Source organism: Mauremys mutica, chromosome 5, assembly GCF_020497125.1.
Source record: "Mauremys mutica isolate MM-2020 ecotype Southern chromosome 5, ASM2049712v1, whole genome shotgun sequence".
Lineage (NCBI taxonomy): Eukaryota > Metazoa > Chordata > Testudines > Geoemydidae > Mauremys > Mauremys mutica.
The window spans coordinates 91,707,173-91,720,970 of NC_059076.1; the positions used below are offsets into that span (position 1 = coordinate 91,707,173).

General features: G+C 45.6%; 1 long non-coding RNA gene across 2 annotated transcripts; it reads left to right on the forward strand.

The window, feature by feature from the left end:
- The first annotated feature begins 1,324 nt into the window (after positions 1–1,324).
- LOC123371986 lies at positions 1,325–13,302 on the forward strand. 2 transcript variants are annotated; one of them, XR_006580035.1, is made up of 4 exons: positions 1,325–1,489; positions 5,017–5,139; positions 5,254–5,452; positions 12,470–13,302. It is a non-coding gene; the product is annotated as an uncharacterized LOC123371986 (long non-coding RNA). The 2 variants fall into 2 exon arrangements; XR_006580034.1 differs by lacking the exon at positions 1,325–1,489 and adding an exon at positions 4,150–4,231.
- Positions 13,303–13,798: the final 496 nt, after the last annotated feature.

The window sequence follows — 13,798 nt, forward strand, 5'->3', positions numbered from 1 at the left end:
CCACTGCCCAGCGCCCCGCCCCCAAGTCCCTCAGAGACCCACTTCCCCACACCCTGCCCCCCAGCCACACTCACCAGCCCTTCTGAACTAGTGCGGAGCAGGGATCCCCACTCCCAGCACTGTGCTAGGGGGCAGGACAGCTGAAACTCAGGAGCACAGAGGGGCCCCACCCAGCCCTGCCTGCCTGCCTGCCTGGCACTCGTGGTGTGCCAATAGCATAGAGGAGCCCTTTCCTTGCAGCAGCAGTGGAAGACACCCACTTCTTCAGCCTGCCGCTTCCACAGAGTGGCAGGGAGAGGCGGGCCCTGGCAAGCCTGAAGCGGATGGTCACCGGCCTGGAGCACCAGCAACTGAGGGCTCTTCACTGCCCCATCCCTGGCAGTGCTGGGGGTGGAGAGGAGCGAGCAGTGTGGGGAAAGGCTGGGTGGGGAGAGGAGCCAGCAGCTTGGAGTAAACTTAGCACCACTGTAAACTTAGTACTGATTATATAACACTTTGTGTTAAAAAAGTTGCAGCTATGAGTGCTCAGAACTTCTGCAAGTGAGACCCCTTGGTATCAGGTCTTCAAAGATCTCTGTGTAGCTTGAAAGCTTGTCTCTCTCACCAACAGAAGTTGGTCCAGTGAAAGATATTACCTCACCCTCACTGTCTCTCTAATATCCTGGGACTCAAAGGCTACAACACTACATACACCATAGAGAATTATGCCACAGGAGAGTGGAGGTGTGTGTTAATAGCAGAAACAAAGAGAAAGAGGTGAGCTACTGAGGAAATATTGATTGCTTTTCTTATGCAAGTTGTCCCATTGATTTCATCACCCTCATCTACACAGAATATCAACTTCATGAAGCTTTTTAACAGTGACCACTGCAAGATTTCTCTAACTCCTTAAACATGTACCCATTACCTGATGCAGTCTGTGCATCTAAATTGTGCATAACCTAGATTGCAAGCTCCTTGGAGCAAGGACTGAATCTTATTTTATGTGCACATACAATACTTGGGTGGCTCACCCCTTAAAGGCTGCAGGGCTGGGGCTAGCCAGTCTTGATTACAGAATGAGTCAGATTTGGGAGAGATTAGGGTGATTGCCCTATTAAGGGCAGGAGGCTGCAATGAGGGAGGAAATACTCAGGGATTAGAGGCTCCTAGGAATGAGCAGGTTCTAGCAGAGAGTCATCAGTAATTTTCCTTGGACTCCAGGGAGATACTGATGAACGTGGGAAGCTGAGTAGCAGATACCGCCTCCAGCCTCCTGGGGAACCTGCATGGCGCATATAAAAAGCTCAGTGTTCTAGGGAGCTTTTCCTGCCAGGCATCTCAGGAGGGGAGGCATGGGCATATCCCATTGTCCTTGTGTTTGTGTGTGGCTCTGAAGTCTGAATTTCAAGAAGTCACACACACACAAAACAGCTGGTCCCTGGTCCTGGTCAGTCTGTGACTGTGAGGAGCAGGAGTGGAAGGACTAAGGGGTGCAGTCCCAGTCCAGGTAAATTGGTGTGTGGGCATGGGCGCCAACTTATATGGGCTCTTGGAGCTAAAGCCCCAGGAATATTCATAATCAGGGGCTCTGCTCCACCAATATTTGGAAATATTAGATTTTTCCCCCTCCCCGGAGTTTCCCTGCTTGAATGTAAAGAGAGCGCACAGCATGTCTCTCTCTCTCTCTCCTTTGCTGCAGCTGCCGGTAGCCTAAGGGCTGCAGCATTAGCATAAGAGGAATGTGCTAACGATTGCTGAAGCACTCAGGAGGGGGAGGGGAGTGGAGTGGAGGGGGCCTCCCCTCCCCTCCCGCCCTTACCTGGAGGAGACACAAACGGGCCAGGAGACAGACATCATTCACCTTAGCAGCAGTTGGGGCTTCTGTGAGTGTTTGACCCTATGATTTTTTATTATGTTTGAGTGTTTGACCCTATGATTCCCCCCCTGCCCCAGCCCCAGCCCCCCAGTGAGGCATAGCAGGCTGCACAGGGGAGGCAGGAAGCCACATGTGAAGGCAATGCCCCCTCCCCCAGCACCCACCAACCCACCCGCCACAGGAGGGATGGGAAAGGGAGGCTTCCTAGACCTGAGCAGCTGGGGCTTGGGTGAATTTTATGACACCCTGCTCCCCCATCCCATAGCCAGCCACCACCCTGCCTACCCCACTTCTGCCCCATGCTGGGCAAGGGGCAGCCCCATCCCCCATCCACAGTGAAGTTATGGTGAGGGGCAACATGGAAGGCCACCTGTGGCCCCCCCCCCAGTACCCATCATAGGGGAGGGGAGTGAGCTTTCTGGACCTGAGAGGGGCTCTAGGAGCATGTGCAGAGTGTGTGTGCCATGGGGGGCAGGAGGGAACCCTCCCCTGGAGCTTGCTGCTGCCAGTGGTGGTGATGGGGAGTCCTCTCTGGCCCTAGCCCTGGGGCAGCCTGTCTGCACCCCAAGTTCCTCATCCTCAGCCCTGCCTCACCCCAAAGCCTGCACCCCCAGCACCGAGCACGCTCCTGCACTGTGAACCCCTCATCCCCAGCCCCACCCCAGAACCCTCACCTGAGGGGAAAAACATGCAACTTAAATTTGGTGGTCAGTTTGGAGTATCATTGTATTTAGCACAATATTTGATTATTTTACACCCTTCAAAGTATGTAACTGGTCGTATACAGGTGTTTTCTCTGAATACTGTCTGTGTGCCTCAGTTTCCCCAATGCATTTCTTAAGGCTCTAGATGGTGGGATAAGGGGGTGTGATTGTTGTAAAGCCCTAGAGGGCCAGTGTGATGCTGTCTGCACAGAGAATGGCTGACACCCTGTCTCCAGGCAACTGATGGCCTGGGCCACTCTCCTGCAAGGTGCCAACTGAAGGTGTTGGAGAACAAAGAGATCAGGTGGCCTCCTAATGCCTGGAAAAGAGACAAAGGCCAGAGGTGGGAGTGTCAGTGCCTGTGCAGACTTCCGGGAAGCGCATGGTGTGGAAGGGGATGCTGGGATGCTTTGGAACAACTCCATACAAAGCTAGTCAGGACTCTGGGGGAGCCTCCTCTCTGAGCATACTGTCTCCAGGGCAAGAAGCTTACACCTTCCTGGGTCTGACCTCGGAGCATTCAGCATGCCCTTCCACACTGTGCACTTTCCGCAGTGAGTCCGCCCAGGCAGGTCCTGGGGCAACCAGAGGTCCCTGCACCCCAACTCCGCAGTCAGATGTGACTCTCAGCCAGACAGTAAAACAGAAGGTTTATTAGATGACAGGGATACAGTCTAAAACAGAGCTTGTAAGTACAGAAAACAGGACCCCTCAGTCAGGTCCATCTTGGGGGGTGGGGAGCCCAGACCCAAGTTCTGGGCCTCTCCCGATTTCCCCAGCCAGCTCCAAACTGACACTCCCTCATCTGGCCTTTGTGTCTCTTCCGGACAAGGAGGCCACCTGATCTCTTTGTCTCCAACACCGTCAGTTGGCACTTTGCAGGGGAAACTGAGGCACCCACACAGTATTCAGAGAAAACATTAAGAACATTCCCACTTTGTCACAACAGGTGCAACAAAATTTAATACCGTATATTAGGTATTAATAGGCAAGTGCTGCTTCTGACTTTCCACTTTTAATTGACCCTTGTAATCTTGTGGTGCTGACGCATTGTAGCTTCATTTTATATCAGCTTACAGGGTGAGAGCGGGGGGGGGGGGACACCCCCATTTTGGGCCCCACCAAAAATTATATGAACCTGCCGCCTATGTGTGTGGGGGGAGGAGGCAGTGAAACCTGGCTGGATGGTGGAGCCACAGCCCCCCAGAGTGGGATGCTGCAGCAAGGAAATAATGCACAGAAACCCCTCAATCTCCTTGTAGAGTTGGGGGGGTGGAGGGGCAGATGCTGCATGCAAGCAGGGCTTTGGAGCTGTGCTCCAGCTCCAGGCAAAAACCTGCAGCTCCACTACTCCGTGCTCCACTCCAAAGCCCTGCATGCAAGTTGCACTCCCGTATCCCCTTTTTATTTCTAGCCCTAGTTTTGTTGCATATAACATTGTTACACATTAAAATACATTTGTGTGTATTTACATTACTTTTAAAAAATTCCTGGAATCTGTATAAACACTCCCCTTCCCCCCCTCTGAAATGGGTTGGGCTTGTTTTGAAAGGCAGTGACAATTATTTATTTATTTATTTATTGGTGAGACTTGGCAACTCTGGTAAGGCTGAGACTCTGGCAAGGAAGGGCTTGGAAGTGGCCTGCCGAAACAAGAAAACCTTTCCAGGTAGGGATGCCTGGGCGAGACCCTGATCAAGCAGGGGAGGGACTACAAAGGCCCTAGACAGGAATGCCTGGGAGGAGGAAGAGAAACTTTGTGTTGAATGGATTTAGAAATGGGATTGTTTTGGGATTTTGAGTTTTATTTGCAGTTTACTTTAGACTAATAAACCCAGTCCCCAAAGATGGCTTTTTTGACCAAGAAAAAATGGAAGTTTTATTTGAACAGTTCAAGGGGGGAAACTGAGGCAGGCTACAGCATCACCCCAAACCATGAGGGGCACAAGATAGTTGAGTACTGTAACTGGGCAGGCTGCCTAAGAAAGGTTAATATTAATTACAAAAAATAAATTGTAGAATCTCAAACTGTTTATTCAGAGAATAAAATGTTTTAATTGGTTTTTAAGTAAAGTAGAAAGCAATTGTCTTCATCTTTAAACAATGAAGAACAATTTAATTTCTTTCTGGATGGCTGAAACATGTAATTTATGAACCACTATTGAGCATAAATCTCTTCCACTGTCCAGAACTGGTGCACCGGACACCACACGTAATTCCTCATTGCTCTTGCAATGAACCTTTCTTCAAACTTGATCTATTCCATAATTAAATCCATATTGGTTATAAGACTTCAGCCATTTAAAAGAGTTAACTCTGCTATTTTAGATAAAGCAGAGAAAGAGAATGCCGTGAGAAGATAATTTCTTGCTGCTAGATATATATTGATAAAGGTATGTTTTCAAAAAAATTAATATCGCAATGACTGAAATAGACAATCATTTTGCCTTACAGATATAAGTGCACCACAATGACTGCACCATTATTTATCACTGCAACTATTCAGTGACAGTATAATCTGAGTGGATCAAGGAAGCAACTGTTTCAGGCAAAGAACAAATTATCCAGCGAGGAAAGGTAAAAACCAGCTACTTACAGTAAGAGTGGGTCTTCGAGTGCTTATCCACATATATTCCACTGTTGGTGCACATGTATCCAATGCACTCAAGTTTGCATTCTTTTGACCTGCAGTGTCCATTGGGTGCCATGCCTGCACCTTAAATGTATTTGAACCACCGAGAGCGTAAAGAGCAGAGCAACCCCAAGTGCCTCTCAGTTCTTTCACCAATACAGAAGTCAGGTCTTACTGAGACCCTGTAGTAGTGTGGACAGATGACAGGAGTGAAATATATATGGACAACGCATCTCAAAGAATCACAGTTACTGTAAGGTAAATAATCATTTCTTCTTTGAGTTCTTCTCCAATATATTCCACTGCTGGTGACTCACGAGCCATAACCTGGATTACCAAAGATGAGTGCTAGTTTACCTAAACAAGACTCCTACCAAAATTGGCATTAGATTAGGATGCTTCAGTGCTGGGTGAACGTGCACGCTGAGCCCCAGAGGCTGCCCTACATCTATCTAGTGTTAAAACATTTCTCAAAAAGCAACAGAAGCTGCTTGTGCTCTTGCAGAGTGAGCTGTCACTCTCATTGGTGGATCTATGCTGGCTAATTCATAGCCCACCCTGATGCAAGTAGGAAGCCAGTCAGAAAGTCTCTGTGTTGAAATGGCCTGACTTTCACCTCATTCTCATCCCCATAAGCTATGAACTGTCTGGGGGATACCCTAAAAGTATTAGTGTTATGAATGTAGAAAGAGTGTGCTCTGGGAACATCTAGGGCATGAAGATTAGATTTAGTATGAAAGTGGTTTTGGGGAAAAACACAGGGAGGTACATAACCTAGTTTAGATGGAAGCTGGATATATGCATTTTTATATGAATGTTGGGTGAGGTCTCCGGGCCAATCTACTCAGCACTGGTGAGGCCTCATCTAGAGTACTGTGTCCAGTTTGGGTGCCACAATTTAAGAAAGATTTGAACATGCTGGAGAAAGTCCAGAGGAGAACAATGAAAATGAGTGTTTTAGAAAACATGACCTATGAGGAAAAGTTGAAAGAACTGGGCATGTTTAGAGAGCTGGGCACATAAGTCTTTAAATATGTAAAAGGTTGTTATAAGGAGGATAGTGATCAGCTGTTCTCCATGTTCACCAATGGTAAGAAAAGTAGCAGTCTTAATCTGCACCAAGGGGATTCAGATTAGAGATATAGTTAGAAAGTTTTTTTGTTGTTGTTTTTTTTTTTAAACTATAAGGATAGTTAAGCACTGGAACAAGTTATCTAGGCAAGTTGTGGAATGCTCATCAATGGAGGTTTTTAAGAACAAGACAGACACCAACAGGCTTGGTTTAGGTATATTTAATCCTGCCTCAGTGCAGGCGGATGAACTAGATGACTTCTTGAGGTCTCTTTCAACTCTTTATTTCTATATACTGCTTTCAGAGTAATTCCATGGCTATTGTTTGTTGTTGTTTCGGTTTGGTGGAGGTTTCAGAAAGTGGAGGAAGTAACCAGGAGAACAGTCATTTCAGACTTGATTCTCACACGGAGGAATTTTGTTGCAAATCTTAAAGTGGAAGGCAATTTGGGTAAAAGTGATTATGAAATGATAGATGTCATGATTTAATAAAAGGAAGAAGTGAAAGTGGCAGAATAGGACAAAGGACTTCAAAAAAGCAGACTTTAAAGAACTCAGAGAACTGGTAAGTAAGGAAGGAAAGGAAGGCAGGGAAGAAAATCTAAGGAAAAAGTTGTTCAAGAGAACTGGCCATTTCTCAAAGCCCCAATATTAAAGGCACAACAGCAAACTATCCTGATGTGAAGGAAAGACGGGCAGAATAGGCGCTCTTTAATTACCTGAAAATCAAAAAGGAATCCTACAAAAAGTGGAAATGCAGACAAGCATGGACACACTTGCTAAGGATGAGTACAGAAGACTAGCACAAGCATGTAGGGATAACAGCAAAAAAGCTATGGAACAGAATGAGTTAGATTTAGCAAGGGGCATAAAAGACAATAAGAACTTTTTTTTTATTACATTAGGAGCAAGAGAGAGACCAAGGAAAGTGTAGGTCTTATATTTAGAGATGAAGGAGAGCTAATAACAGATAACATCAAGAAGACTGAGGTGTTTAATGCCTATTTTACTTCACTCTTCACTAAACTGGTAAATTGTGACTAGATACTTCACACATTTAATATTAACAACAAGACAAAAGAACATGAGCCAAAATAGGGAAAAAACAGGTTAAAGAATATTTAGAAAAGTTAGATTCAAGTCAGCAGAGTCTGATGGAATTCATCCTTGGATACTTAAGGAACTATCTGAAGCAATCTCAGAAGCATTAGAACTAATGGAGGAGGGGTGAAGTCCCAGACAACTGAAGAAGAGCAAACATAGAACCTACCTTTAAAAAGGGGAACAAAGAGGACACAGGGAATTATAGACCTGTCAGCCTAACTTTGATACCTCCTGTTCTGCCTGTCTTTCCTTCACATCAGGATAGTTTGCTGTTGTGCCTTTAATATTGGGGCTTTGAGAAAATTATTTAAAAATGTGTAAGCACGTAGAGGATAATAGTATTATAAGGAATAGCCAACATGGATTTGTCAAGAACAAATCACCCCAAACCAACCTAATTTTCTTCTTTGAAAGGGTTACTGGCCTAATAGATAGTGAGGAAGCAGCACTTGATTTTAGTAAAATTTTGGCACAGTTCCACATGACATTCTCATAAGCAAATTTGGCGGGGGGATATCTAGTGGGATTCTGCAGAGGTATATCCTGGGTCTGATACTATTTAATATTTTCATTAATGACTTGGATAATAGCATGGAGAATATGCTTATAAAATTTGCAGATGTCACCAAGCTGGAAGGGGTTGCAAACAGCTAGGAGGACAGGATCAGAATTCAAAACAACCTTGACAAATTGGAAAATTGGTCTGGAATCAACAAGATGAAATTTAAGAGAGTAATGCAAAGTACTAAACTTAGGAAGGAAAAAAATAAAATGCACAACTACAAAATGGGGAATAACTGGCTAGACAGTAGTGCTGCTGAAAACATCTGGGGTTATAGTGGATCACAAACTGAATACGAGTCAACAATGTGATGCAGTTGCAAAAAAGGTGAATATCATTCTGGAGTGTATTAACAGGAATGTCTGATGTAAGATGTGGGAGGTAATTGTCTTAGTCTACTCAGCACTTGTGAGGCCTCAGCTGGAATACTCATTCAGTTCTAGGTGCCACACTTTAAGAAAGATGTGGATAAACTGGAGAGAGACCAGAAGAAATTAACAAAAATGATAGGAGGTTTGGAAAACCTGACCTATGCGGAAAGGTTAAAAAAACTTGGGAGGTTTAGTCTTGTGAAAAGAAGACAGAGAAAACCTGATAATAGTTCCCATATGTTAAAGGCTGTCATAAAGAAGATGGTAATCAATTGTTCTCCATGACTACTGAAGGTAGGACGAGTAGTCATGGACTTAACCTGCAGCAAGAGAGATTTAGGCTAGGTAGTAGGATAACTATAAGGATAGTTAGCCACTGGAATAAGCTTCCAAGTGGGTCTGTGGAATCCCTGCCACTGCATCTGAAGAAGTGAGGTTTTTTACCCATGAAAGCTTATGCCCAAATAAATCTGTGTCTTTAAGGTGTCACCGGACTCCTTGTTGTGTTTGTGGATACAGACTAACACAGCTATCCTCTGATACCTGTCACCGTAGGTTTTTAAGAACAGGTTAGATCAGGGGTCGGCAACCTCTGGCACGCGGCCAGCCAATGGGGGCGGCGGGAAGCTGCGGCCAGCACATCCCTCGCCCGTGCCACTTCCTGCAGCCCCCATTGGCCTGGGACGGCGAACCGCAGCCAATGGGAGCTGCGATTGGCCGAACCTGCCGACATGCCAGGTAAACAAACTGGCTCAGCCCGCCAGGGTGCTTACCCTGGTGAGCCGCGTGCCAGAGGTCGCTGACCCCTGGGTTAGATAAACACCTGTCAGGAATGTTCTAGGTTTATTATGTCCTACCTCAGAGCAGGGGGTTGGACTATATGACTTCTTGAGGTCCCTTCCAACCCTACATTTCTCTGATTTGATGGCAAATGCAAAAGTGCCATAGGCTTCTTGACATAGAGGGGTGGATTTTGCTCCCTCTTGTTTGTTTATATAAAACATGTCTGTGGTAATAATTCACAATTTGAATTGTTAGTTCTTTTAGAAATGGGAGGGAAGTTATGCATGCCCGATAACTAGCTCTTAGCGCTAAGATATTTATATGAAGTTGTGTTTCCTGAGAAGTCCACATACCTTGTGTCTGAAGGTTGTCCAAATGGGCTCCCCAACCAAATCTTTCACCAACATCTTTGAAGGCAATAGTGGAGACAATGGTACTTTCATTGCAGACTTTCAGAGAGTCTTTACACCAATTAAATTACAGGATTTCTGGGGGAACATGCACTGACATATCCAGGTGATGCCTGCTGATATAGACTTTAACCACCCTTGCATGCAAAAAAAGATGAAGTCTGGCAATATTGAGTTACACATATGCAGAAGGCCATGTGTCCTAGGAATCTGAGACAAGCCCTCATCAGTGTCTTGGGATGAACTTGCTGTTGGGGTGAATGAGTCCAGTATAGTCTGTCATTCTTGTGGCAGACAGATCATTGACATCTTGGAGTCTAAAACTACTCCTTTAAAACCTATTCGAGTTAGAAGTTAGTATTATTTTTTCTTTATTTTTAGACCTAAGGAAGCAAAAAGTTAGTCCATTGAATGGTTTGTTACTTGTTGATGCAAGTTTCCACGAATGAGCCAGTTTTCCAAATATGGATAAACCTGGACTTCTTGTTTCCTGAGGTAAACTGCCTCTACCATTAGGCATTTTATGAATATCCTTTCTGCTGTTGATAAGCTGAATGGCAGCACCCTGTACTGGTAGTGGGAATTACCCACTTACTCCTTTTTGTGGGCAAGGTGAATCTTTATATGGAAATAAGCATCTTGGAGGTGAAGAACTACATACCAGTCATGTGGATCTAGGGCTGGAATCATCGCAGCCAGAATCCATCCTGAACTTGAGCTTGCCAGTAAAAGTGTTCAGCTGTCTCCTGGAAGTTATAAAGCTTGGTTTAGGCTTTAGCTTCCCCTCACCATGAGGCTCTGTCCCCTGCTGCTCCTCTACCCCCACCCCCGCCCACCTCCTGGCCCCATCGGAGGCCAGAAGCCAAAGCACTGCGCAGCAATGGCTGTTCCCAGGCAGTAAGAGCTGCCCGGCTGGGGGACCTGACTCCGGGGCTGACAAAGAGCAGTGACTGCAGGGGGCAGGACCCAGGAGACCAAGCCAGAGTGGGTCAGTCCAGGCCACTCTGGGGAGCCCTAGACTGTCCACCTGCCCTGGGCGGCATGCCTCAGTGAGCAGGGACATGGGCCGGGGGCTGCTTTCAGACACCCCATCCCCCACTGGGGTTTACTTCTCTGCTACTACTGGAGGTGGAGGATTATAAATTGTCAGACTCTGTCCCCAGCAGCTCCTGATTGGTCTTTTCTGCATTGGAGTCATGGCTCTTTGGGGTAGGGCCCGGTGCCCTAGCAGTGTAAGCATTGACTGGCTAGCCACAGGCAGGGCATAATTCCCCAGCTGTAGAGCCTGTAATTTTATGTTGGAGTCATGATTCCTGGGGTAGGGTGGGGACCTGACATGCTGGTCTGACACGGAACTCTGCACCCTGCTGGTGTGAGGGTTGCTGGCTGGCAACAGGCAAGGCATAATTCAGCCTTTGTAGAGCCTGTAAGTGCTGCCTCAGGGCAGGTCTACACTAGGGGGGTAAGTCGACCTAAGTTACGCAACCCCAGCTACATGAATGACGTAGCTGGAGTCAATGTAGCTTAGATCAACTTATTGCGGTGTCTACACTGCACTGAGTCAACGGGAGAAACTCTCCTGTTGACTTACCTTATATTTCTCATTCCGGTGGAGTATCGGAATTGACAGGAAAGCGACCCACTAAATCAATCCCCAGTGGATTGATTGCTGCAGCATCGATCCACAGTGTGTTGACATACCCTCAGGGAACATTGCTCAGATTTAAGCAGGGGGGTTTGCAGGACAGCTCTGTCAGATCTGAATGGGGGCAGAGAAGTCCAGCAGGGAGATGCTGCAACAGCGGATCCAAGTGGTTGAAACCACCACTCTGCCAGATGAGGAGGATTATAAATACCAACTGCAAGAAAATGAATAAAATTGAACCAACTTTTTCCACTATCAGAGGCAGAAAATCTGGTAGCCTGAGCTGAAAGGTGGACCCTTGTCCTAGAGCCTCCAGCAACAACATTGGATTGCCTCTAAATTCTACAGGTGGGGAGCATTAGACCACAACTAATGAATGAAGAGAGAAGCTGTGCAACAGAATAAGGCACTGCCCCCCTTTCTTTTTGGAAATCAGAAAGTAATCAGTTAAATTCTTACCCTCTGTGTTCATTTAGTACTTCTTCCAGGGGTCCAAAATTTAGAAATGATTGCATCTCCCCATGCAACTTAATCTTGTGTGAGAGATCACTGAAAAGGGATAGGAAAGATGAGGGTATGGGGGCTGGGAAAGGCCTGGAACGTAATGAAATATCTACTCTACAGCTGCCAGGACGCATTGGTCCATAGTGATAGTGTTCTAGACCCCACAAAGATGAAATAAATGAATCCCAAATGGAGGAAATATAACAGGAAGATCCAATAGAATTTGTATGCTACTCCTCACTAAGTCAAATCTGCTGCATTGATGATGAAGGCAATGAGCAGACTTGGTGTTGGATGCAGATGACTTTCCTCTGTGGAAATTTTGGCACTTTGTAGGGGGTTCAGGTTACCTATGCCAAGTATAAAAAGATTGCCTCTGCAGCAGTTGAGTCTTAAAGTCCTTCTGCTTTGGTGTCCGAGCATATACCCCTAAGGATCTAAATGTAGCATGTGAGTTCTTCAGGAAGAATAAGGCCTCTGTTATTTTAACATTGAAAAGTTTACATTCCTCAAATTGAAGATCCTCAGTTCTTAAGAGATCCCTGCTGACAAACCACAAGTATCTCCTCAAAGAAAGGGAGGCAGCCATGTATTTGGAAGCTATATTTACAGCATCAAGAGCTACTTGGAGGGATTTAATCACCACCAGTTCACCTTTGTCAATCAGTGACTTTAACTCTTTCTTGTTTACAAATTTAGATAAGGAGTCCCAATTCAAATAATCATAGGTTGCCAACAAGACCTGGTAATTGGCAGCTCATTTGGAAACTTGATGCAGAATAAGTTTTCCAAACACACTAACTTTTTGTGTCTCTTGCCTTTTAGTGTCCCATTTTGCTGGCTTTGTTTCAACCTCTCATTCACATCAGTGACAATTAATGACCCCGGTGCTGGTGGTCATAGAAAATTGCTGGAAGCTCTGGGAAGACACTTAGGAGTGATGGTCTGCTCTCTTTGATGCTGGTGCCAGAGAAGCAGGCACCTGCCAGAGCAATTTAGTTGGCTGCAAAAGCCTTTTATTGGTCACTGCAAGACATCCTAGCACTGAAGTGTGCAGGATGTCCAGAAGCTTGTATGGTGCGCAGAATGTCCTGGACCATCTCTGCTGGAATCTCCAATGTGTCATCCATTCTGCTTAACAAGTCCACAAATGTATTGTTTACCTCATCAAGCTCAACCACAGGTGGGAGTATAGGACTGACCTCTGCAAGTTTACTTTGTGGTAAAATTAAAGTGCCTCATCTTCACTGAGTTTTTAATCTTGTGATAGCTCACAGCTACCTGAAGAGGGAGATACTGGTCTGTCCAGGAGGAATGTTTTCAGATGAGACTCCCTAGATCTTTGTCTTTTCCGTAATGTGGCTCTTGCCCAGACACAGTAAACATCTGGTGTGCCCATCATGGAAAGGCATTATCATCTCCATGAAAGGCAATTTTTAAATCCTGGAGTCATGTTGAGTCATAATGACTAATCTTGGGGCACAAACTCAGGCAAACCAAACAATTTTCTTCCTTAAATGGAGAAAGGAAACAATAAAATCTCTAACACTAATGACTAAGTATTAAGTACCTAACTATTTACATTGCAAAGAATAGGGCACACAGTGAGTGGAGATGGGGCATGGCAAGACTTGTAGCCCCAGGCAGTGAGAAGGAAGTGAGAGGTGGTTGGGGTCATCCTACCTGTTTTGCCCTCCCCTGGAGGTGTGAGAACACTCAGGGCACAGGTGTGGCCCCCAACAGACACTGCTGGCCAAAGGAATCTGAACTCAAGTGTATTGGGTATATGTGCACCAACAGTGGAATAGATATGGACAAGCACTGAAAGACAAACTATTAATTGTTCTCAAGTTCTTCCAGAGTGTAGATCATATGTTCCTAGAAGTGGTTTTATGGAGGACCTCCTCCCATCTCTGAACTCATAACAGCTCTATGGCCACTACAACAGTTACTTACATGGAAAAGAGAAAGTAATTTATTTCTACCTATTTTAATGTTATTGAACAGCTAGAGAAGGAAAAGCCAGCACTATGATCAGCCAGCTCTCTGCAAACCACCATAAAACCCATGGACAAGAGGTTGCATGTTTTCTGCAAGAGCTTAACAACAAACTACTAAAAATGAAACTAACTAGCTGAATAAAAGTGGCACGAA